Raw genomic sequence first — 23,987 nt, 5'->3', positions numbered from 1 at the left:
GATATGGTAATGGTGGTAACCTAGTAGTATTATTACTAAGCAGTAATATTTATTGAGCGCTTACTGTATTCCAGGTCCTGGGATAAGTCTTTTCCCGCTTTATTTTGTTTAATCCTCTGAACTCTAATAATATCCCCATTTTACAGACGAAGGCGTGAGAGGTTGAGTGCTTTGCCCTAGGTCACATAGTTCTAAATGAGAGAGTAAGGTTCGGGACCCCAGACTGACTCCAGGAGCTACAGGACGCAGCCGCCTAGCAGAGGGAGAGCAGAGGGCTAGGGCCAGTTCGGGGCAGCACAGGAAGGTGGGTGGGTTTCAGTAGAAAGGATTTTCCTGGTCAGAGCCTACCCACTCCCTACCAAGCTGCCCATTGGAGTGAGCTCCCCAGCGCTGGAATATTCAAACAGAGCCCTACTCATAACCAGTGGTGGCTCTCAGAGGTCCCTTCAGCCCGGGTCCTTAGAATCCCTGGACAAGCACAGTGGCACTGCCCTGCAGGGGAGGCACCTGCCATCCTGGGGGTGGGGTGGGCTGCAGGTCTGTGTGGGTGGTGGGGGACCAGGAAGAGATGGGAGCCTCCTCCTTATGAGCCCCCGCCGTTGGAGGGACTCCCTGACGCCATAGAATCACTTAAGCTCATGCTCTGGGCCTTTACACTCCTGTGAGGAGAACTTGCTCCTCACTGCACATGTGGATCTCTCTTCCACCCACTCTTCACCTGACGTCTACTCATGCTGTGGTTGTCAGCTCAGAACACGTTATATACTCTCTCAGCTATTTGACTTTGGGAATAATCGGCACAGCAGTAATGATGTACCTACCCAAGGTCGTTGCCTTCCCTGCCAGACCTGGGCCCATGAGGATGGGACAGTGTGGGCCTGGCTCACCTCTCTGCCACCAGTCCTCTCTCTTGATGAAATGGGCCGGGAAGACGACTTCTCCACCTACCACCACTGCCCACCCCCCACCCCCATGTTCCCTGTGTCTGCAGACTGATAGCTGGGGAGGACTTCAACCTGGATGGGATCCCCCACTAATCCCAGCCACCTGTGAGGAAAACTCAAAGGAGGAGGAGAACAAGGAGGGAGGGTTTCTCAGACTCTCTTTCCCTAAGCCCTGGGAGCCAGAGCTTGGACAGAGACACTATTAACACAAAGTTTGCAAACATGGCTTCTAAAAATAGCTCTGGCTGGCAAGGCCCACCTGGCACAAGCTGCACCTTTGCGGCTGCTGGCCCGCTCCCCTCTGAGCGCCGCCTCAGTCTGTCAGCAAGTATGTCACTGCCTTTCCCCCACCCGTCATGATGGTGGTCACAGCCCTGGGTCCAATCCAGGGGAGAGACCGAGCGAGAAGATGAGGCTTGTCCCCATCTGAAGGCAGACAGGAATGTGCAGCCTGAGGGGGAAGATAGTCTTGTCTGTAAGGTGGGTGGGTGAGACAGCACTGCCCATAGGGAGCTTCCCAGATGGGATGGGGTGAGGGGGGACACATATGTACAAAAAGACCAAAGCAGGGTTTAAACTCCTACAAATGAAAATAGCCCAATCAGTAAACAATACCAAGAAGATGAAGAAAGAAAACACGAGGGGAGGAAGGCAGGGCCAGGAGAGTGGCTCCATGGACCCAGATGGGGTAGGGTACATGGTCGCCCCTCAGCAAATCCTCAGGACCAGAGAGCCAAGAAGCTACCCGAGAGATCCTCTTGTCCAACTCTTTCATTGACAAATGAAGAAACTGAGGCCAGGATGAGTGATGTGACTTGCCCCAGATACCTCAGCAAGCCAGTGGCAGGACTGGCCTGGAACTCAGGTCTGCTGCCTGATGCCCTTTCCAGCAGGCCCCTTGGTATCCCTCTCTGCTGGCTGATAGAACGGCCATAATTAAAAATGAGTCTCAAAATGCTACTTTTCCACTGTTGGTTTATTTAGAAAGGATTTACTGAACATCTAATGTGTGCCAGACACTGGGTACACAAAAGTGAACTGGACAGGCAGGAATGTGATTTCTGCTTAAGTTACCTTATCGTCTAATGTCAAGAACTGCTCAGGTGTGCACGGAGCTCTGCTTTGTTCAAGGAGCTTTCATGTAAACTCACAAAAAAATATATATTGTGTTTCCCAGGTTACAGTTGAGGAAACTGAGGCTTGGGCAATTAATAACTTGTCTGAGGTCACACGGTAAAGATGGGACTACAGCTTTCTCATACTGCTTCAGGGGCCCGTGGGTTCCTTCTGCCTCAGTGGGGATGGCTTGTAGGAGGCCAGTCACTTGCCCTGGAAGACTCCTGCTCTGGATGACCCAATGGATGAGAGCTAAGAGCGCGCCGGGAGGCCCCATGACAGGAACGCCAGACTGTCCTGCAGTGCCTTGCTTTTAGCTGGATCCATGTCACATAGGTACATGTCACATAGGTAGGGCCTGGCCCTCACACAGCTCATGGGAAGGTGGTTCTTACTCTGCTGTCCCTAGCGCTCCCCATAGATCCATCCAGCTAGAAACAAATGCCCATCCCTGCAATGGGAAAGTACAGCCAGAGCTGTCATCTTCCTGGTGCTCATACAGGCCCCATTCCAATGGTTCTATAGCAGGTGGTCAGCACATGTGAAGACACATGACCTCTCTCCAGAGGAACCTGGCTGTGCTGGGCTCCTCACAACAGCCCCTCGCCATTGTCCCCCTGTCCCAGGCTCAGCTGGGGTGTGGACCTGTGTACCATTTCTCCAGTCCCCAGGCTCAGCTGGGGTGGGGACCTGTGTACCATTTCCTCTTTTGATGCCACAGTGAATTCTACTCTGCAATGGGCTCCTTCCAGATGAGCTTATCTGGGGCCTGCACATTCACTCCAACCATTCTACCATACCCACCTCAGCACATCTATACCTTCCCCGTGGCTGCCTGGAACTTTCCAGAATACCGTGATGCAATGCTTGCCTTGAGTCGCCATCTGTCATACACCTTGTGGGCTGACAGAGCTCTGACCGTCGACCCAGGCAGTAACTAGCTGCGCCCCTCTGTTCACAGACTCTGAGATCCTGTGAACAGATCTGCAGTAGCGGGTCATCTCCTACCTCAGAGAGCCCAGCCTCAGCAGCGCCTTCTGATGAAAGTGGCCACCTTTGAGTTATATGCCCCTTCTACCCTAGCCATACCTAAGGCAAAGGCACTTCTCTCTAGACTGGATCTCAGATGGGCCAGTGCTCTACAGGTGGCCTGGCTCAGGAATACTGTTCCCTAGAGCACTCCAAGGTAAGCAGAGGTAAACCCAATCTGGGGGCACTAAGGATATTGGCAGCCCTGCCTTCCCTGTCCAACATTTTCTTCCAGTGAAATAGCTACACTACCCCACCCTCTTTCAAGGAAGCAGTGCGGGGCAATTGTTTGCCCAGGGGAGCCCACTGAAGACCCTAGAGATGGGGAGAACACCAGCTCACAGATTCCCTAGACCCCCAAGGTGACCTCTGAAAGAATCTGCCTAGTGAGGTGATAAGCTCAGCAGTAGTGAATAGCTCAGCCTGTCTGAACACTCCCTCCAGGGCTCTGGACTGGGGCCCGCCAGAGCAATGGTCCGATGAAAGTGGAGGACGGTAGAGTGTGCAGAGGGCTGCCTTGGTGTCTGAGCCCTTCCCAGTTCCAGGCCACAAGCCCCCCACCCCCCAAAAAAAAGAATTCCTAAGAAGATCTGAGAGAACCTGTGCTCCCTGCAACCAAAAGGCTTATCTAGCTACTAGCTTCTGTCTCTTAGGGGGTTTAAGTGGGAGGCTCAGAGTCGTGGGACCAGGAGAGGCTAAGGTCGGAACTGAGAAAGTGCCTCTGGATGGCGCTGGAGGGGCTGTGGGCCCAGCCGAGCTGCAGTTTAGATGCTGATACGAAAAAGGCTGTGCTTCCGGACAAGTCCTTCTGTGCTCCCTCACATTCCCGGCCTGTCCTCACAGTACCTCAGTGGGTCTCTGTTCCTTACAACTTGAGCAACCCAAACTTACCACCAGACTCTTGCAAAAACCCTTGAGCTGGAAGGGAGAAGCCGCAACCATGGCGTTAACTGCCGGGTGACCCAGATATGTCACTCAGCCTCTCCCAAGCTCAATTTTCCTATCTGGAAATTGGGGAGACCAATCCCAGTTTCTCCATATCCTCCCACAAGACATGATGTTGGCAGGGGGTGGGGGTTGTACGAATAAAATGAGATCACAAATTGGAAACCACACCGAGACTCGGCATCCAATTACATGTGATTCATCATGTATGACCTCACCGGCCTGAAAACACCAAATGGCAAATCCTTGCCTTCTTCCCTCCCTCAGGTTAGCAGATTATTCAGTCACTTGGTCAATGAATACAGAAAAAGCGCCACTTGGGTACCTGGCCCCACTTGGGTCTGGGGGGCACAAGAGAAAAAGACCTCAGCACCACCCTCCAAGGGCACACAGTCTGGGAAGATGAGATTCATACAAAACATAATCACTGCCATTTTGGGAAGCACCTCCTCTAAAGCAGCACTGTGCAGTGTGCTCCCTCCATGATGTTTCGTTGAATGGATACCCCATCAGGTGGATGCTATTAGCCTCAGTCTACACACGAGGAACCTGAGGCTCAGGGAGGCTGGTTCAACGTCACACAATTAGTGGCAGTGATGGCAGTGACATTGGGCTGGAACCCAGGAGGAGCTGCCTCAGGCCTGTGGTCTTTCCGGAATCCCCGGCTGCCTACTGATGCTCTTGAGCAGGGTCTGGATGTATCGGGAGGGGCTGCCTGGTGCCACTCCCGAAGTCTGCTCTGGCCTGGCCGTGTGCTGGGCACTGCTATCCAGAGCACAGTCTTAGCTTTTACACCCTGATGAACATGTGGTGTGGCCAGAACTGCCTCTCAACCCCACCCCTCCTCATACTCCTGCCCAGGGCACCCACCCCTACCCTGCTACATCTGACCCTTCACCAGTAAGAACTGCAGCTCCTGGGTGTGCACACAGCTCGCTCCCGGGAAAGACTGTGAGCTCTACATTTCACAGGTCAGAGAGAATGTGTCCCTTGCACCTTTGACTCTCCATGGGGTCAAGCCCTTGGTGGGGGAGTTCTCGAAATCTAAGGAATTGGGTGTACCTCAGGGTCTTAGCAACAGCAGCCCAGCGTGAGCCCAGGACGACTGCAGGAGTTACACAGCTGCCATGTCCTGTGGTTAAATGTGGGTGCCAGGCTCTGCTCTGGGTACCTACTCTGAGTTGTCTTATTTAATCTGCACATTAAATGTTATTGTTATGCAATTTTAAAGATGAGGCTATGGAGACTCAGAGAGGTTTACTGACTTGCCCAAGGTCACACAACTAGTAAATGTTCGATCTGGGTCTCCATCCTGTCTCCTGACGCCCTACATCCATCCCACAACAACCTGTTGGGTAAAGATGAAATTCTTCATCGGGCATTCAAGACTTTTTGCAGGACGACCTCAAAACGATCAACCAGATGGGTCTCCCTCCTCTCTGTATCCAAGCAGTCCTTCCCACCATCACCTCTACCCACTAAGAGCTCTCCCCCTGCTTCTCCCCATCCCAAGGAACTCAAGCGCATAAAAGATGGGGTGGGGGCACTGAGGAGGAGGAGAGTAGGCAGGGTAGAGAGGAGAGCAAGGTGTTTCAGAAGACTAGGAAGAGGACATATGAACACAGGAGGAGAGGCCATGCATTGCCTCAGAGCTGGTGGGTTTCTTTCTCCCCCGTGGCAAGCTGGTGCGGGCAGACACTCCATGGGAGTCAGTTAACTGAAAGCCACAGATTATGTATGTTGTCTTGGGCAAAGCCCAGTCTCTCGGAGCTCCGCCTTCCTTCTGCCTGGAAGGAGTGGACTTTGGATGGTTTTTGAGACCTCAGCAGCTCCGACACTCTTCCCCTGAAAGGATACAGCTGCTAGGCTTTCACCCATCCCGCTCATGCCCTTTCTGCAGTGACCAACACCCTACCAAGTCACCCAACGCACAACATACCAGTCCTCTGGGAGCCCGCTTTGGGAGGGGTTCAGCCCTGGTGGGTGCTGCCTAGTGGGAGGGATCTCAAGAGCACCAGAATAAGAGGCAGGACCCCTGGTTCTGATTCTGCTCTGTTGTCCCTGCCTAGTGATGTTGGGCAGATTAGTTCTCTCAGCCTATTTCCTCAGCTGTAAAATGGGTGGTGGAGAAGGCTAGATAGTCTCTACATGTCCCAGTCCTGATAATCAAGGAGTAAGCTGAAATGGAGGAATTCCAGGCATCCGCGGGAAGATGAGTGAGCTTTATAACCCCTGGGCAGCAGGGCCTTCGGCAGGAGGCAGAGCTGCTCTCCACCTGGGCAGCTGCTTGGCCTGGCTGAGCAACACATAGGGGAAGGGCAGGAATCTAGATGAGGACAGGTGCCCAAGAAAGCAGATGGGGGCGAAAAGGAAGGGACTGATGGGAGAAGGCAGTGAGGCCGAGATGGGAGAAAACAGAGAGGTCGAGACAGAGAGGGAGGATGGAGAGAGCACACAGCTCAGACAGGTGGGGAGGTGAGGAAGGGGTCAGGCTGAACCAGGTCCACAGCTGCAGGAACTGCCAAAGGTAGAGTGACATCGGTGGGCCACCAAGAGGCAGATGTGTAAAGGAGGAGCCAGGCTAAAGCTACTTTCTGTTTTTCAAAAGAAAAAATTTTGGAAACACTGACAGTAGGAGGGTTGGGGACCCTCTAAGGTCTCTCCTGAACTCATCTGGTACAAAACTGTAAAATCACAATACCATCAACTAAGTAAAAGCACTATGCAGAGACCAAAGCCTGGAACGACCTCTTGTCAGGGAGGGAGGAAATACAACGGGAAGTAGGCCCACCAGACTTCAATTATATACGTAACAGCTTATTTCTTAAGCTGGAGGGTTGGGTGTTGATATTATTTTTATACTTTTTCATATGCTGAAATATTTTATTTAAAAAAATTCCTGTAAGGAATTTGGCTAAAATTGTAACAGTGGTTCTTCGGGAGTACGGAATTCTCACCATTATTATCTTCTTCTCACTTTTGGTATTTTCCAAACGTTCTACATTGAGTGGATATGGAAAAAGAAACTAAACTGTTAAAAATAAATCGATAAACTCTTCCTGCTATGACCATCATTTTAATCTTCAGTGGAAATTAAACACAACTGTTCGAGCCACCTCATCCTCATACGCCATCTCTCATAGTGACAGGCTCAATAAATCAGCAGCTCCCGCCATCACTCTCCATCTCTACCCTAAAGCTAATACTTCTCCAAAGAAAGCTTCCAGTCCTCTTAGTTCCCCAAGCCCAGGAACCTTCTAGGTAGAAAGGATTAAGTTTATAATAAGTAAGATGGGGTCTGAAACTTAGCTTTACTACCTATTGGTTGGTCACTTAACAACTCTAAATCTGTTTCCTTATTTGTAAAATGACCCACGATTTTCGTGAGGACCCCATGAGATAATACAAAGCATTCAGCAGTAATTAACAGTGCCTGGGACATAGGAAATAGTAAATTGTCGTCAGCGTCATTGTCTTCACTACCATCACCACTGAGGAATCCCTGCCGCTTCCTCTAGGAAGGCTTCTTGACTTGATGAAAGACATATTTCAGTCTGAACTGGGCACCAAGCTGGCAAAAGATCAGGATTCTAGTCTCAGCTCTGTCACTAACCATGTGACAAGGAGGGCAAGTTTCTCCCCCTCTCAGTGTCTCAGTTTCCTCATCTGCCAAATGGTAGGCTTGGATTTCCTGCTCGAATAGTCTGACTAGGGTAACCATATATTAATAGCTTGTCCTTCAAATCAGAATACTTTTGAGAGTTGGAAAGGGGTGCTATCAATGATTACCTCAGGATGACAGGTTTAAGCCAGGACAGTTCTGGGCACGCAGGAAGGTCTGGTCACTCCATCCTCTGCAGATCCATTACCTCCTTGCCCACCAGCGTGGTAGGCAGAATAATGTCTCCCTCCCCCTCAAAAGAGAGCCACTTCCCAATCCCTGGAACCTGAGGCTATGTTAGATCACATGGCAAACAGAATTAAGGTTGCAGATCTGCTGACCTTGAAAGGGGTAGATTATCCTGGATTATCTGGATGAGCCCAGTGTAATCACAGGATCTTAATAAATCGAAGAGGAAAGTAGAAGAGGGAGTGTCAGAGTGTTGCAAGGTAAGAGAGACTTGACCAGGCATTGCTGGCTTTGAAGATGGAAGTGGGCCCTGAGCCAAGGAATGCGGGCAGCCTCTAGAAGCTGGAAAGGGTAAGAAAATGGATTCTCCCCTAGAGCCTCCAGAAAGGAATTTCAGACCTGCTGATGCCTTGATTTTTGCCCAGTGGGACCCATTTCGAGCTTCTGACCTCCAGGACTGTAAGATGATAAGTATGTGTTGTTTTACGCCACAAAGTTAGTGGTGATTTGTCACAGCAGCAATAGGAAACTAATACACCCAGTATGGCTCAGTGGGTCTTTTTGGCTGACTGCTCCATGAATGCTGTCCTTGGAGCATAAGATAACTAACCTAAGCTCCAGGAGAGCTGAATTCTAGTCCCTGCTCTGATATTAACTCATCCTGGGACCTTGAACAGGTCAGGTAACTCCTTTTGGGTCTTAGTTTTCTCTCTGTAAAATAGAGGCTACCACTCCATTATCTATCTTTGGAAGGGGACGGGAGACTTGTCCAGTATTCAGTGACTCATTCTATACTCAGCTCTGTGCTGGGGGCTGGGGCCCCAAGATGAACCAGACCTAGTCCCAACCCCATCCCTGCTCATGAGAAGCTCCCATTCTGGATAGGGAAACAGACAGACGTATAAGCAAGTAATTAAAATCCAATGTGATGAACACACAGATAGATTATTGAGTGTACAGAAAGAAGTACATAGGCCCACATGCTGGGGGTCAGGGGATGGTCAGGAAAGGCTTCCTGGAAAAGGTGAACCAGAGCTGGGCCTTAAAGGATGAGTAGGATTAGCCAGGCAAAGCAGGCAAGAGAGGTAGGGAGAAAGGAGGAGAGAACAATCCAGACAGAGAAAACAGTAGAAGCAAGACCCCGGAGATGTGAAGCAGCACAGAGAGAAGTACCAGCAACTTGGTGGTGTTGAATGGAAAGCCTGAGTGCCAAGGGGTATGCTGTGAGGATTAAGTAGGGTGGCGGGCGAAGGCATGATGTGAGCATAAGGTCACATTATCAATCTGTGTGTCCCCCAGACCAGTGCTGGGTCAGGAGACAGTCCATAATGTACAATTCCTCTCAACCTGGTTTGAAATGATCTCTTCTGGTTGTCTCATGGTCACATTCTCCCCAGACATGTGCCAAAGGCCTGGCAGCTTCCCCAGTCTACTGGGGAGGGGGGAGGGGGCTGTGTAAAATTATAGCCACTGCGAAGAGGCCGGGGTGACCTCAAGAGCTGGATTTCATCATTCTGAAGTCATGCTCCTGGCCTTAGTCAGAGGCAGAGGTGGGGAGGAGAGGGTGGGAAAGCAGAGTGGGTGGCAGCAGGTTTGGGCAAGATGCTGAGGCTGGAGAAGAAAGCAGCTGGGACCAGCAGGGGGTGAGACTTCAACTTGGATGCCATCCATCATGCTGTGTGACCTCAGCCAGGTCCTGGCCCATTCTGGGTCCCTCTGGGCAGCATGGGTCTTTGGTGCTGTACCTGAGACCCGTGCCCACTAGAGCCTCCTTGTGCAGGGCAAACACCTTGGGGCTCTTCTGGTCATTCCTGGGGATATGGCTGTTTGTGGGTGAGTAGGAGCTTGTGCCAGGCCTGTCGGAGTGGAGGCAGGGCTCTAGCTGTAGGCTGCTTGAAAGCATCCACACTTTCAGAAGGGTCATGCCTCCGTGAACTACACGAAGCTACTGGCTTCTGTCGGGTCAAACCTAGAGCAACATCTGGAAGCTTTGGGTTACCAAGCTCACACTGCTTAGATGTGCTTCCCTTTGCCTTCTGCATGCTTGTCCAGTTCTTTTACGCAGTCATTCCTGGGTGAGGCTGCATGTATTAGTTTGCTAGGGCTGCCATAACTGCCTACCACCGACTGGGTGGCTTAAACAGAAATTTATTTTCTCACAATTCTAGAGACTAGAAGTCCAAGATCAAGGTGTTGGCAGGGTTGGTTTCTTCTGAGACCTTTCTCTTTGGCTTGTAGATGGCCGCCTTCTCCCGGTGTCTTCACGTGATCTTTCCTCTGTGTCTGTGTCCTAGCCTCTTCTTATATGAACACGGGTCATTTGGGATTTGGCCAACCCCGATCATCTCATTTAACTTAATTACCTCTTTAAAGACCCCATCTCCAAATAGTCACATTCTGGGGTCCTGGGGCGTAGGACTTCAACATACGAATTCTGAGCGTGACATAACACTGGGTTTTGGAATCACCAGTGGAGCTTTCCTAAATACAGAGTTTCTACGTGTAACCTCCACGAGGGCAGGGGCTTTGCCCAGCGCCGTATCCCTGCTGCCTAGAACTCTGTCCAGCACGTAGTGCGTGCTTAACAAATATTTGTGGCAAGAAGAGATGATTTAGTAAGCTTGGGCCCTGGTGTTTGTCATTTAGAAAGTTCCATGGCTAGATGGGAAGTACAGTGCTCAGTAAGGAAAAGAAATACCAGGCCTGGTATGACACAAAGAATGTGGGCTCGTGGGATGTACCCGGCCCCTCTCCAGGAGGCCCAGGGCATGAGGGAAAAGGGATGATTGGACTTAATATTCTTTGTGCCTCTTTATCTGGCTGCTCATCTGTATCTTTTATAATAAACTGGTACACATAAGGAAATGTTCTCTGAGTTCTGTGAGCTGCTCTAGCAAATCAGTTGAACCTGAGGAGAAGGCCGTGGGACCCTCCAATTTCCTTACAGGCATACCTTGTGTTCTTGTGCTTTGCTTTATTGTGTCGCATTTCCACAAGTATCGCATTTTTTATACGTTAAAGGCAAGACTCTCCACCAGCAAGAAGAGTAAGACTCACTTTATTATGGTGGTCTGGAACGGAACCTGCAGTATCTCCAAGGTACGCCTGCATAGCCAATTAATCAGAAGCACAGGTCGGGGCAGTCTTGTGACACTGAGCCCTTACATGTGGGATCTGATGTCATCATAGCATCAGAACTTGAGTTAATTGCTTGGCAGTGTTGGAAAACGCAAGTCGGATGTGCCTTTAGCACCCTTTCCATGAGGCCTCTGCTGACCCTGGCCCCCCACGCCTCAGCCCCCCTCACTCCTGCACAGCCTGTGGTTTAAGTGACATGAAGTCCAGCACTGTTCTCTGCGTCTGTCATTCCCCTTCCCTTCTCCCCTGTGGTCTTTCAGGGACTCGTTTCCCACCTCATTGGCCTAGAAAACGACTCCTCGAGTTCCATTTGAGTTCAAGCCTCTGACGGGCAGCCGTGGGGAAGAGGGGGTATCCTTTGGGCGCTGTGCTTTCCTCTATCCTGTGCTGATGACACTCCACCAGACTGGGAGCGCCATGGGCAGGACGGAGCTGCTAAGTACAGCCTGCGTCCTGGGGCCCTCACGGGGCAGGGCACTGGGTCTAAGCCCTCAGCAAGGCTTTAGGAATGAAGAATGGATGTTGAAGCGCAGAACAAATGCTCCAGGAGCTACAGTAACGAGGGAGTGGAGAAGCTTTAAGACAAGGTCTCAACAGAAAAGGCGTTTTTCAAAAGGTGACCTTTCTGTGCCGGCTCATACCCATTAGTGGCAGGACCGCACCTGGTGTGGGAGCAGCTGACCTCATCTTCACCTCCCCGGTGTCCTAACCCCACTGGCGGGGGAGAGTGTCGGGGGCAGCTGTGAGCCCCTGGAGCTGGCTGCAGAGCAGAGGCGGGGAAGCAGAATCGTAGGCTCAGGTGCAGCAGGGCTGGCCAGGAAGCTCAGAGAGAGGTGAGAGGGCAGTGGCCCCAAGGGGAAGAGACTGGAAAATACCAGTGATGGAAAGAGAAGGAGGCAGAGGAGAGGTGGACAGCTGGGAAGCTGAAGACTTATGATTTCTGCTCTCAGTGCCATTGTTCGGCCTCAGAGAAGCTCCTCTGATCTGACCTTTCAGCAAGGTCCTGCCTCTCTGGGCCTTACGTTATTAGACTGAACCTGGGGGCGGGTAGGCTGAGGTCACTAAGCTCCTCGTTAGCCCTGGCCAAGAAGGTCTGAGAAGAGGGCGGCTGCCTTAAAGATATCATTTAAGAGGACTGTCTCTAGCTGGCACGCAAATTCCAGGGGCTCACATTTAGCTGGGCACTGGGGGGGATGTGTCTCTGGGCGTGGAAAGAACTAGAAGCAGCTCCCCAAGCCTCCTGCTCTGGACCTTGTCCAGCAGTTCTGGCAGGCCCAATGCGGCCCTCAGGTCTAACGGGACTGGCCACCTGGGGAGCCATAGAAACCCAGCCTGGCCCTTCTGTGGTGAAGCCATGTCACTTCTCTGCCTAACCCTGAGGTGATACTCCTAAATGTGGCTGGGGGCTGGGCAGCACCCTTCATGGGTCCCCTGGGACTCTACGGAGTACATCTGGCTGGGGGGGGAGGGCTGCAAGGGCCCAGGGACCAGGTGTCTGGCCATGTGGACAACTCTGTTGGCCTTGCAGTCCCTGGGTCCCACCCCGCGAGGATAGGGCCTGCTGTCCTGGGCCCGTGCCTGCAGCCATTCCCCGGGACATAATTTCAGATTCAATTGGTGAAGACAGGCCTCTTGGGATGAGCCAGTTGGCCCTTCTCTGTTATTTGCTTCTCAAAGTTGGAAAAACTACGCTGTGCACCTGGCAGGACTTGCTGCTGCTAGGTTTTTTTCTTTCTTTTTCTTTCTTTCTTTCTCTCTCTCTCTCTCTCTCTCTCTCTCTCTCTCGCTCTCGCTCTCACTCTCGCTCTCCTCTCTCTCGCTCTCCCTCCCTCCCTCGCTCTGTCCTTTTCTTTTCTTTTCTTTTCTTTCCTTCCTTCCTTCCTCCTTTCCTTCCTTCCTTCCGTCCCTCCTTCTTCCTCGTCTTTTTTTTTTTTTAAGAAACAGAAAATAACCCCTGTGCTTACTGCAACCAAATTCACTTTATTGGCCTTCTGCATCTCCCACTGCAACAATAATCCCTTACATGTGATGAGTCTTTACGGTTTACAAAGTACTTTCTTATGCATTCTCCCTTTTGGTCCATGCAACAAACCGCTTTGGGAGGGAGAGAGGGCTGGCATTATCGTCCCTAATTACAGATGAGGAAACTGAGCTTCATACAGTAAAATCAGCTGCCCAGAGTCATGCAGCAAGATGAAGCTAAAGCAAAGAACCTGGCTTTGGATCTTTCCCCTGCACCTCACACTGCCCATGTCACTTGAATGCCCAGGGTCTCAGACACCCTCTTCTCAAAACAAGAATGGGCAGAAGGCTTAGATGTCCCCTACTCTGCTCTTTTCGTTTCTGAACTTTTTCCCTTGGTGCACTTTTAACCATCACCTCACCTTACCTATCACCGCTAAGCCAATGACTCTTAAATCTGTGCCTCTGTCTGTGATCTGAGATCTTCAGATCTGCTTCTTTTGGTCTCTTTAATGTTCTCACCTGCCCCTCACTCATCCAGTTTAGAAAACTCAGCATTACCTTAGTTTCATTCTCTTTCACCTTCTAAATCCAATTGGCCAAGTCCTGGGCATTTTATTTAATTCATTTATGCATCCAGCAAATACTGATTATATGCTATATCTTTCCAGTCTACTCTGCCTCCCCTTGTTACATAATATGTAGTCTTGTGTGTCTGGCTTCTTTCACTTAGTGTAATGTTTATAAGGTTCATCCATATTGTAGCATGCATTCATACTTTATTCCTTTTTATGCCCGAATAATATTCCATTGTATGGACATATCACATTTTTATTTATCTAGCCAATGTGGACATTTAGTTGTTTCTACTGTTTGGCTATTATGAATAATGCTGCTATGAATATTGTGTACAAGTTTTTGAGTGGACATATGCTTTATTTATTTTAAGTATATACCTAAGAGTAGAATTTCTGAGTCATATGGTAACTATATGTTTAACATTTTGAGGAACTACCAGTTTTCCAAAATGGCTGCACCATTTTACATTCCCACCAGCAAGGTATGAGGGTTTCAATTTATCCATGTCCTTGCCAAAACTTGTTATTGTCTGTCTTTTTTGTTATAGTTAGTCCAGGACGTGTAAAGTGGTTTCTCATTGTAATTTTTATTTGCATTTCCCTAATGACTAGTGATGATGAGCATTTTTTGTGTGTCTATTGGCTATTTGTATGTATTCTTTGGGTAAATATTCAGATCTTTTGTCTGTTTTTCAATTAGGTTATTTGTCTTTTTTATTGTTGAGTTGTTGTTGAATTGTTATTTATGTATTCTGGGTACAATCCCTTATCAGATAAATGATTTGCAAATATTTTCTTCCATTCTGTGGGTGGCCTTTTCATTTTTGGAGGGTGTTCTTTGAAGTAAAATTTAACTATTTTTTTCTTTTGTCACTTACCCTTTTGGTGTTTAAGAAGCCTTTGTCTAACCCAAGATCACAAAGATTTATCCATTTTCTTCCTATGATCCATTCTGAGTTAAATGTCTTTATTTTAAAAATTTTAATTGTGGCAAAATATCCACAACATAAAATTTACCATCTTAACCATTTTAAAGTGTATAGTTCAGGGTGTTGCATACATTAATATTGTTATGCAACCAATCTCCAGAACTTTTAATCGTGCAAAACTGAAACTCTGTAGTCATTAAAGAACTCCACATTCCCTCCTACTCCAAGCCCCAACGAGTTCATTTTTATGTATAATGTAGGAAAGGGGCCCAACTTTCATTTGCATGTGGTTATCCAGTTGTTCCAGTATCATTTATTGAAAAAGCTTTTCTTTTCCCATCTTGGCACCCTCATTAAACATCAACTGACCATAAATATAAGGGTTTAGTTCTGGACTATTAATTCTGTTCCACTGATCTATATGACAGTATCAGAGTGTCTTGGTTACTGTGTCTTTGTAGGAAGTTTGGAAACCAAAACGTGTGAGTGCTCCAACTTTGTTCTCCCTTTTCAAGATTGTTTCAACAAATTTTGGTCCCTTCCATATCCACATGTAGTTCAGGATTAGCTTGTTAATTTCTGCAGAAAGAGCCAGGTAGGATTTCAATAGAGATTGCACTGAGGTTGTAGATGAATGTAGGGATTACTGCCATCTTAACAATAGTATTAAGTTTTTTGATTCATGAACATGGGTTGTCTTTCCATTTGTTTGGTTCTTCTTTAATTGCTTTCAACAATGATTTGTGGATTTCAGAATATAAATTTTATACTTTTGTTAAATTTACTCCTATTTTTCTTCTTTTTGATACTAAGTGGAATTGTTTTTTTGTTGTTTTTTTAACTTATTTCGGTGACGTTTGTTAGTAAAATTACATAGATTTCAGGTGTACAATTCTGTATTACATCATCTATAAATCCCATTGTGTGTTCACCACCCAGAGTCAGTTCTCCTTCCATCACCATATATTTGATCCCCCTTACCCTCATCTCCCACCCACCAGCCTCCTTACCCTCTGGTAACCACTAAACTATTGTCTGTGTCTATGAGTTTTTGTTTCTCATTTGTTTGTCTTGTTCTTTTGTTGTTTTTGGCTTATATACCACATATCAGTGAAATCGTATGGTTCACTGCTTTTTCTGTCTGACTTATTTCGCTTAGCATTATACTCTCAAGATCCATCCATGTTGTCACAAATGCTCCTATATCATCTTTCCTACCGCCGAATAGTATTCCATTGTGTGTATATACCACAACTGCTTTATCTATTCATCTATCGAAGGACCTAAATGGAATTGTTTTCTAATTTTCTTTAAGTTTATCGGGGTGACAATTATTAGTAGTTACAGATTTCAGATGTACAATTCTATAATACATCATCTATACATTGTGTTATGTGTTCACCACCCAGAGTCAGTTCTCCTTCCATCACCATATATTTGATCCCCCTTACCCTCATCTACCACCCCCTCCCCCCTTACCCTCTGGTAACCACTCCACTATTGTCTGTGTCTATGAGTTTTTGCTTCTTCATTTGTTTGTCTTTTTTGTTGTTGTTTTCAGTTTTATATACCACGTATCAGCGAAATCATGTGCTTCTCGACTTTTTCTGTCTGACTTATTTTGCTCAGCATAATAATCACAAGATCCATTCATGTTGTCGCAAATGATACTATTTTACCTTTTCTTATGGCAGAATAGTTATTCCATTGTGTATACATACCACAACTTCTTTATCCAATCATCTGTTGAAGGATGCTTTAGTTGTTTCCATGTCTGTTTTCCAATTTCATTTTCACATTGTTCATTGCTAGTTTGTAGAAATATAATTGGCTCTTGTATATTGACCTTGTATCCTGAAATCTTGCTGCACTTGTTTATTAGATCTAATAGTTTTTTAGTGGATTCCTTAGGATTTTCTACATAGAAGATCATGTCACCTGAATATAAAGATATTTTTACTTTTTCATTTCCAATATAGGTCCCTTTTATTGTTTTTTCTTACCTAATTGCCTAGCTAGAACTTCCAGTCCAATGTTGAATAGAAGTGGAAAGAGCATACATCCTTGTCTTGTTCTTGATCATATGGGGAAAGCTTTTAGTCTTTCACCATTGTGTATGATGTTAGCTGTGAGTTTTCATAGATGCCCTTTATCAGGTTGAGGACGTTCCCTTCGATTCTTAATTTTTTGAGTGGGATTTTGAAATCAAAATGGTATTGAATTTTGTCAAATGCTTTTTCTGACTCTATTGAAATGATTATGTGGTTTTCTTCTTTATTCTAATAATAAGTTGTGTTACATTAACTAATTTTTAGATGTTAAACCAATCGTACATTCCTAGGATAAATCTCACTTGGTCGTGGTGCATAATCCTTTTTATCTTTTGCTGGATTCGGTTTTTTTGGTAGTATTGTGTTGAGGATTTTTGCATCTATATTCATAAGAGACATTAGTCTGTAGTTTTCTTGTGATGTCATCGTCTGGTTTCTGGTATCAAGGTAACAATAACCTCACAAAATGTGTTGTAAAAGGTTTTCTCGTCTTCCAATTTCTGTAAGAGTTTGTGAATAATTGGTAGTAAATGTTCTTTAAATATTTGGTAGAGTTCATTCCTTTTTATTGCTGAATTGTATTCCATTATATGAATATAGCACAATTTGTTGATCCATTCACCTGCTGATAGATATTTGGGCTGTTTTCAGTTTTGGAATAAAGCCGTTATGAACATTAGTGTACAAATCTTTATATGGACATATGTTTTCATTTTCTTGGGTAAATATTTCCAAGTGGAATTGCTGGGTCATTTGGTAGGTGCATGTTAACTTTACGGGAAAGTTCCAGACTAATTCTCAAAGTAGTTGCATCACTACACTTTACACTCCTACCAGCAATGTATTTTGCTTACTCCATATCCTCACCACATTAGGTGTTGCAAGTCTTTTTAATTTTAGTCATTCTAATGGGGATGTTGTGATATCTCAGTGTTGTTTACATTTTGCTGATGAATAATATTAAACCCATTCATGTGTTTACTGGCCATTTGTATATCTTTGTACAGAGTCTGTTCATATCTTTTGCTCATTTAAAAAAAAAGGACTTTAATTGGGTCTTCTTACTATTAAACTGTAGGAATTTCTTATATATTCTGGATAGAAGTTCTTTGTCAACCACATAGAGATAGACAGATAGTGAATATTCACTCTGTCTATGACTTTCCTACTTTTTATCTTAATGGTGGTTTTTGATGAGAAGAAGCTTTAAATTAAAATTAAAATTTAGATGTATTTCATTTTATTGATTTTTCTTTCATGGTTATTGCTTTCTGGGTCCTGGCTAAGAAATCTATGCCTATACAAAGATCATGAAAATAATCTATGTTTTCTTCTAGAAACCACTTTCATAGCCAATATTTCAGTACTGTTTGTTGAACAGACTTTTCTTTCCACATTGAGTTGCTTTTGCCCTTTGGATGAAAATCAATTAACCACGCACTATTTCTGGACTATTTTTCCCATTGATCTATTTGTTTCCATCTTTATGCCAGTACCACACTGTCTTGATTACTGTAGCATTATTGTAAGTCTAGATATCAGGTAAGGTAAATTCTTGACGTTGGTCCTATTTCAAGATTACTTTATTCTGGATATTTTATATTTCCACAGAAGTTTTAGAACCAAGTTGTCAATTTCTAAAAAAAAGTACTGCTAGAAATTTGATTTGTATTGCTTTTGAAACTATTGATCAATTTGGGGAGAACTGACTAGTTAAAAATACTGTGTTCCTTCAATCCATGAACGTGGTATATCTCTCCATTAATTTGAGTTTCTTTAATGTCTCTCTTCAGTGTTTTGTATTGTTTAATGTAGAGGTCTTCCACATATTTTGTTATATTTATCTTGAAATACTTTGTCTTCAATGCTATTATAAATGGCATCAATTTTTTAAATTTTCCAATTGCTTTTTGCTAGTATATGTAAATACAATTGATTCTTGCATATTGACCTGGTATCCTGTCACTTTACTAAATCCACTTATTAGTGTTAGTAGGTTTTTTCTGTAACTTTAAGTTTTTCTATGTACATGATCATATTCTTTGACAATAAAGACAATTTTACTTCTTTATTTTCGATTTATATGCCTTGGACTTACCTTTTTTTTTTTTTAAATCTTATTGTATTGGATGGAACCTCCAGTAATAATATTGAATGAATTGATGATAGCAGATATCATAGCCTTGTTCCTAAGCTTAATGAGAAAGCCAATATTCCACCAAAAGTATCATATTTCACATAGGTTTTGTAGGTTCTGCTTTACAGATTGAGGTGTTATTCTATTTATAGTTTTTTGAAAGTTGGGAGTTTTTTTTCAAGAATAGGTGTTGAATTTTGTAAAATATACATATGATTTATCGTCCAGGTGCACTTGATAAGAACAGGTTTCTGCAGTTATTGAGTATAGTGTTCTGAGTATTGAGTAAAATGTCAACATTGGTTGATAAGGTATTTCAAGTCTTGTTTGTAATAACTGATTTTTTTCCTGAATATGGATCACACTTTACCATTTCTTTGCATATCTTGTTCTTTGGTTTTGTTAGATAATATATTTTAGCAATTCTGATATCTGATATTTTCCCCTGAGGGGTTGTTGCTTTTGCTTGTTTGGTAACTGGCCTGAACTAAATCTGTAGAGTCTGCAGTTTGTAGCCACTGCTGTCTTTCTTTCTTTCTTTTTTTCTTTTTTTGTTTTTATGTTTTATTCTTTATTTTTAAGCCTTGCTTCCTAGGGATTGCCTCTGTGTCAACACTGCTAAGTAGCCAGCCAATGATTGATCAGAGTTTGTGCTCAAACATGCTGAGCCCATAATACTTCCACTTTCTTTAATGGCTCTGTGATGAATCTAATGTGGGGGTTAACTAGTACATTCAAAATTCCAGCAGTTTACAAGTCTGGCCAAGCTTTTACTTCCTGTTGGACACTCTCATGTTCCCTCTACTTGTCTGCATGGCCTCAAGTTCCAGCAGGAATATGTGGATAGGCAGGGTACTTTTTGGTCTCTTCCTGATCATGTGGGAGTTTGTGAAGGCCCACTATGGCTGTCTCATTCCCTGTATATCCCTGTTAAATTTCTGTCCCCTTGCTTGCCCCAACCAGGTCTTCCTGTTTTTTTTTTTATTTTTTATTTTATGTCTGATCTTATTTGTTACTCTTAGAAAATCTCATTTTTGACTGGACTCAAACTTAGAGGTAGAAGCTCTCAGAGAAGACAGCCTACGTCTCTTGGCAATCTGTTCCAAGAGGCATTTTTCTTTGGCCTCCTTTATTCTCTTGGCCAAAAGTTTAGCATATTCTGCAGCCTCTTCCTTATTTTTCTTAGTACGCTGTTTCTTTAGAGCAATCTACCGACGTTTGCGTTGCAGGACTCGTGGAGTAACAAGACGTTGAATCTTGTGTGCTTTGGTTCTAGGTTTCTTACCTTCTTTGTTTAGGGGCTTTCTCACAACATACTGGCGGACATAATCTTCTTTAGAGAGTTTGAAAAGTTTGCGAATTCTGCTAGCTCTTTTGGGCCCCAGGTGACGAGGCACAGTAGTATCAGTGAGACCAGGAATATCTTTCTTCCCTATTTTTACAATGACCAAGTTGAGAACACTCAGATTGGTATCCACAATGCAACCCCGAACAGATTTGCGCTTTCTTTCTCCAGTCCTCCTTGGTCTATAACAGGAACGCCCCTTACTCAGGAGCAGGTGGACACGGCCATGGGTCAAGACACCCTGCTTCATGGGGAAACCTTGTTTGTCGTTCCCACCGCTGATTCGAACCACATACCCCTTCCATTCTTCACCCAGAGCATCGGCAGCAACTTCTATGGCCACACGCTTCTCATAAAACGTAAGTTTGTATTCATAGTCCACTTCAATGAATTTCTGGCAGCCAGTGGCTGGGAAAGATATGTTCAGCTTCATCCTGAAGCAGCCGACGGCCTCCGAGGCGCCATGAAAAAGAGGCCTGTTTTGTTTTTTTTGGTCACTGAGGTTGCTACTGTTTCTTTCAATGCCCCTGAGAATGGAATTGTTCAAGGTCTGCTTCAAATCAAGTGAGCCCCTTCTGAAGCAAAGCTCCCGTTTTTCACAGCTTGTCTTCTCTATAGAACAATTACCATGGTGACTAGGCTGGGGTAATGGGGGCGGCGCGGGGGGAAAGGTTAGAAGCAGCCACAGGCTAAAATGTCACAGTCTGCCACTCTTCTTACAGGAGATTTGGTAGTATTTCCATGAACAAATAAATGCTTCTCAATTTGTTGTAAGCCTTTGATCACTGCTATTTTTGACAATTTTGCCCAGTTTTAACATTTTTGTTTTTTAAGAGGATTTTTCTGAGCTTCTTATTCTGCCATTCCAGAAGTCCTGCCCTCATCATTCTATATGCTTCTAAATTATTGATTTGTCTGCTTTTTTCTGTTCTGTTAGCTTTTACTTCACGTACGAATAAAGCTGCCCTAAACATCCAGGTATAGGTTTTTGTGTGGACATAAGATTTTTGTGTGTGGATGTAAGTTTTCAACTCATTTGGATAAGTATCAAACAGCACAATCACTGGATCCTATGGTAAGACTGTTTAGTTTCATAAGAAACTGCCAGGCTGTCTTCCAAAGTGGCTGTATAATTTTGCATTCCCACCAGCAATGAATGAGAGTTCTTATTGCTCCACGTCCTTGCCAGCATTTGGTGTTGGTGTTTTGCATTTTGGCCTTTCTAATAGGTGTAGTGGTATCTCACTTGTGGTTTTAATTTGTAATTCCCTGATAACATATGATGTGGAGCATCTTTTCATATGTCCATGTTTGTATAGGAGTTCCTTGAATAACGTTGTTTAGTTCAACGTCATTTTTATTAGAATGTCGATGAGGAAAAAAACTCAATTGCGGGCTGAGGCCATTGTCTGTGTGGGGTTTGCATATTCTCTCCATGTCTGCATGGGTTTTCTCTAGGTATTCTGGTTTCCTCCCACATCCTAAAGATGTGCATGTGAGGTTAATTGGTGTGTCTAAACGTTTCTGTCTGAGAGTATGGATGTGTGTGTGCATGCGCGCACAGGCACGCGTGCCCTGCAATGGAAGGACGTTCTGTCCAGAGTGGTTTCTGCCTTGTGCCCTGAGCTGCGGGGACAGGTTCCAGCCACCCACAACCTTGAACTGGAATAAGTGGGTTGGAAAATCTTACTTGTTTTTATTAATCTTTCTTAAATATATGTGTAGCTCACATTTATTTCAATGTTTAATATTAGAAGTGTTTTGGTCTTTAGTTAGAAGTTTGGTGATGTTTTTGTAACCAAAAATGTGCTGTAGGAACTTAACTCTTGCTTATATCAATTAGCCCATGGCAAAACTGGTTTTGTTATATGTTATTTTGCTTAAAGTCAGTTTCCAAGAACCTATTGACAACATTAAGTGAGGACTTAGTGTATCTTCTTTAGTGACGTGTCTAAGTCTTTTGACCTTTTTTTAAAATTGGGTTGTTTGTTTCCTTTTTTTTGAGTTTTAAGAGTTCTTTGTACATTTCAGGTAACATCCATGGATAGGTTTTTGTGTGGTATAAGACCTGGTATATTATACTGTATTACATTATATTATATTATATTATATTATATTAATTATATTATATAAAACCTGGTCTTATAATAAAATAAGACCAGGTCTTATATTAATTTTTGCTCCAAAAGACACATGAGAGCTGATTGTCCATCTAGGTCTTATTTTCGGGGAAACACGGTAACTATTTTAAGCTCTTTATCTGCTAATTCCAACATTAATATCATTTATGGGTCTCTTTTTGTTTTTTGTTGGTTATGAATCACATTATTCTACTTCTTTGCATTATATGCAAAGAATTATTCTAATATATGCAAAGAATTATTCTAATTCTTTGCATATTATATTTTATGCTGGACACTATGGATGTTACATTGCTGGGTATCTGGATTTTGTTGTCTTCCTTAGTGAGGTATTGAGTTTTGGCAGGCAGATAATTTACTTGTGGATGAGCTTGAGCCTGGTTTTAAAGTTTTGTTAGAGTACATCTAGAATATTTAGGGCTAGATTAGCCTACCCTTCAGGCTTGACCTTTCTGAGAGCTGTACTGAATGCTTGGAGTACCCAATGAGATCTCTGTAGTTTGGCTAGTTATAACACAAACACATCTCACTTCTCTGTATGCAGGGGTAGTTGTTTATCTCACAGTTCTCTAGTAGTTCTCTGCCTGGCCTTATGGAGTGTCTTCCTATGCACGTGTAGGGGACTCCTTTGCATATTTCTGGAGCTCCTTTTCTGGGCAGCTCCATTCTCTCTGAAACCCTGCCTTGCAAATTTCAGCTGCCTGGGTAGCCATGAACTCTGATTTGTCTCCTCATCTTAGCAAATGTTGTTTGGCCTCCCCTTCCCTGCCTCAGGGTCTAGAAAATGCCTCCAAATTGTGTGATAATGAGGCATATTGTATTTATTTTCTTTCTATTATGGATCACATTCCTATTCTGTCTGTTGTCTAATATCTGAAAACCATGATTTCGTATGTTATATTCAGTTTTGTAGTTGTTTGTGGTGGGGGGGCTAACTCAGTACCAGCTACTCGGCATGACCAGAAGCAGAAATCCCTCTATCATTTTTTTAACTGTGTGATCTTAGGGAACCTCTCTTAGCCTCAGTTTTTTCATGTCAACCACAATAGCTACTTCAAAATATCATTAAGATGAAAAGAAATAATATATGTGAATTTCTGATAGTGCCTGAAGCATTTGCAGAAGTTCCACAAATGATCGTTCTTTATTACTGTGGTTTTATGTTACGGTGTGTTAAGATCTGTATTGGCAGATGTGATTGAAAAGACTAACAAGAGAGTAACACAGTCAGGTGAAGGATCATACCTGAAGCCACAAGCTCTCACCATCCCACTCAGCAAAAATTCGGCAACAGTGGCACAGCCTGTAGGCTTTGGGTCGTCCTAACCAACTACAGACATGCCTGGCTAATAGGTGGCGTCCCTGCGGCCAAGGCCCAAGGGAAGGCTATTGTCCAGAACAAGGAATGAAAGTGAAAGCAGCAGGCATGGGGGCAGTGGGATAAGTGAAAAGAATACTCAGGTTTAGGAGTCAGATAGGCCTGGGTTTCAATCCCAGATGTGTTGTTTGACCTTAGATAAGCCCCAAACTCTCATCTGTAAAACGGGATAATATATACCTTGAAGGGTTGTTCTGAAAATAAGAGATACTACATGTAAAGTCTTTGGTGTATAGCTGACATGTAATAACTACTATTATTATTTCTACCATCTAATTATATCACTTGCTTAATAACTTTCCTTGTTTTTTTTTTTTTTTTCCCCTTTAAAAAATCCTACTCCTTAATATGGCTTGTAGGACCCTTCTTAGCCTGATCTCCTTTTACCTCGTCAGCCTGGAATCTCACCACTCTGAGCTTCCTTCACTTTCCTTCTGCCACATT

General features: G+C 44.6%; 1 pseudogene across 1 annotated transcript; it reads right to left on the bottom strand.

Moving 5' to 3' along the window:
- Positions 1–12,964: 12,964 nt before the first annotated feature.
- Positions 12,965–20,490, bottom strand: LOC308503714 (small ribosomal subunit protein eS6-like; annotated as a pseudogene). Its single transcript has one exon. The product of its transcript is annotated as a small ribosomal subunit protein eS6-like (transcript).
- Between the last annotated feature and the right edge of the window lie 3,497 nt (positions 20,491–23,987).

This window comes from Rhinolophus hipposideros (assembly GCF_964194185.1).
Source record: "Rhinolophus hipposideros genome assembly, chromosome: 10".
Classification (NCBI taxonomy): domain Eukaryota; kingdom Metazoa; phylum Chordata; class Mammalia; order Chiroptera; family Rhinolophidae; genus Rhinolophus; species Rhinolophus hipposideros.
The sequence above is the reverse complement of the archived record's forward strand: the minus strand, read 5'-3'. Positions and strand labels throughout refer to the sequence as shown.